Consider the following 2631-nt stretch of genomic DNA (forward strand, 5'->3'; position numbering starts at 1 on the left):
ACTGGAAGCATTGTGTAACGCAATACAAGCCTCATAGCTCTGTTGTATGCTCCATCTCCAGAAATACTGCATTAGACAGTACCTTACAAGGACCCAGCTAGTCTCGCAAAGGCGAAACTGACAGTTTATGTACTACACAGGATGGCAGAACTAATGCACATGGTACCCTCAACTGTGTGAATATTGTTGGTGTGAATATATGGTTAATAAGTGAATATTTCACTCATTAAAAAGTGAGAGTGTGGGATCAGAAGCAGAAAAAGCTTTTAGTTTAATCTAATAATGACTACAAACAGTGCTGACGATAAGCAGACTGAATTATTCTGCTAATAATGGCCCCATAGTACAGTATATTAATGACTAAGAAGCCAGTAATTCAAAATTACTGGAGTACGAAAGAAGAAATAAATTGAAAGAAGAAGTAAAGAAATAAAGCACGAAGACTACGCTGAAAGATGAATAAAATTGTACTGCAAGTTAGTGAACTATTTAAACTACCATTTGGCAGCAGGCCTCCAAAAGACTGTTTCCCAACTTGCCAAAGTATGACTACCTTTAAAAGGTGAAAAATACCTAAAAATGGAAACACTGCTAGACCAATCCATTCTCAGAGGTATCATGCTCCTTTCATTTATGTATTTAAATTAAAATTTAACATTCTCCTGCTACCCAATTGTTTATATGAATATATCCTGCTCTCTCGCATTGTGCATACGGAAGTTCAACCAATACTTACAGGATCTTTCAATATATTTGGAGACATGTATTCTCAATTTATTTATTTTAAGCAAACTGCAAGATCGATTAATTCACATTACACTGGTTTCTCTCACAGATTTTATTGTGTTGAGAAAGCTTTAAGTGTAAACTGTGTATTTAAACTGTCTGCTGTGCTATTTTAAACCCACAAACAACTTGCATGTGCTCTACTGTTTCAAACTCAGTCTGGAATTTAAATGTGTTTTTAAGTATCAACTGCATGCTTCTATAAACAAACTAATTCAGTCAAAACCAGGCTGGTGACTAACATCAGGACATTTGTTAAGACAAGGAAATGCTGAAACCAACATAATTCCCCTTATTTTTCCTCTACTAGCTTCACAGCATGACTAACAACTTCTGGAGCTTGTGGTGCCACCTTCCTCCTCATCTTCATACTGCTGGCATGCTATGGGTTCTGGAAGTTACATCTGACGTTTCAACCTCGACAGCTGAAAAGAAATATAAAAAAATCAAAAGAAAGAGAACATTTAGTACCAAGTGTACCTACTTGCCCACATACTACAAAGCATAGACAGTACTGCAATGATACATTGTATATATTATAAAATCAGCAAGTAATACATAAAATAACTACCTCTATCACATTACTTGACATGTTCAATCAGTTGAGTTTTTTCCTGTCAAAGGAATACTGTCCCAGAGCTGTAGCAACTGCTCTCCAACCTGTGGGTCCAGTTCCTACAAATGAGCAAGAAATTAAGAAGTTACCTGCACTGCTACTATTGAACATATGGAGACTAGAACAAAACTGTTAGATGAAGTTCCTGGTGATTGCTCTTAGTCTTTCTGAAAGAGCTCCTTCATTTTGCTATCGAAACATAGATTAGAACTCCTACACAGGAAAAGTTCTTTTACCAGGGTGCAAAGACAAGAACTTTCGTAAGGTACCCTGGCATTCAGGTTGTTTGAATTCTATTATTCGTGGCAAGATGTTAGTTCTTAAGAATAGAATTCCGAGTGAAAACACCACCATATATACAATGCACCATATGCTTTGTACCTGCCACAATTCATAGGATCATAGAATAGTTAGGGTTGGAAAGGAAAGTAGTTAGGTTGGAAAGGACCTTAAGTTCATGTACTTCCAACCCCCCTGCCATGGGCAGGGACACCTCGCACTAAACCATATTACCCAAGGCCTTGTCCAACCTAGCCTTGAACACTGCCAGGGATGGAGCATCCACAACCTCCCTCGACAACCTATTCCAGTGCCTCACTACCCTAACAGGAAAGAATTTCCTCCTTATATCCAACCTAAACTTCCCCTGTTTCAGTTTAACTCATTACCCCTTGTCCTTCCACTACAGTCCCTAATGAAGAGTCCATCCCCAGCATCCCTACAGGCCCCCTTCAGATACTGGAAGGCTGCTATGAGGTCTCCACGCAGCCTTCTCTTCTCCAGGCTGAACAGCCCCAACATTCGCAGCCTATCTTCATATGGGAGGTGCTCCAGTCCCCTGATCATTCTCATGGCCCTCCTCTGGACTTGTTCCAAAAGATCCATGTCCTTTTTATGTTGAGGACACCAGAACTGCACACAATACTCCAAGTGAGGTCTCACGAGAGCAGAATAAAGGGGCAAGATCACCTCCTTCGACCTGCTGGTCACACTCCTTTTGATGCAGCCCAGAATCTTCTTAAGTATGACTGCTGGTTACATGCTAATAAGCTGTATGAAGTCACTATTTGTCAGTTATGGTAAATAACCCCGGCAGCTAAGTACAATTTTATAATTTTAAAATACTGTTTTTTAAAAAATGGTTCTGTTGATGAAAGTGTAGCCCAAAGTTTAGGTAAGAACCTAATCAGCATAAATGCATGCTAATTGAGAAGATTTTGCAAATTTAA

At 39.1% G+C, this 2631-nt stretch overlaps 1 long non-coding RNA gene across 1 annotated transcript; it reads right to left on the reverse strand.

The window, feature by feature from the left end:
* Positions 1–764: 764 nt before the first annotated feature.
* Positions 765–1749, reverse strand: LOC133220783 (uncharacterized). The gene is made up of 2 exons (XR_009727784.1): positions 1358–1749; positions 765–1211 (listed from the first exon to the last, which is right to left on the reverse strand). It is a non-coding gene; the product is annotated as an uncharacterized LOC133220783 (long non-coding RNA).
* Positions 1750–2631: the final 882 nt, after the last annotated feature.

This window comes from Neopsephotus bourkii, unplaced genomic scaffold, assembly GCF_033783945.1.
Source record: "Neopsephotus bourkii isolate Nb327-2 ecotype Australia unplaced genomic scaffold, CSIRO-AGI_Nbou_v1 NB_1476, whole genome shotgun sequence".
NCBI lineage: Eukaryota > Metazoa > Chordata > Aves > Psittaciformes > Psittacidae > Neopsephotus > Neopsephotus bourkii.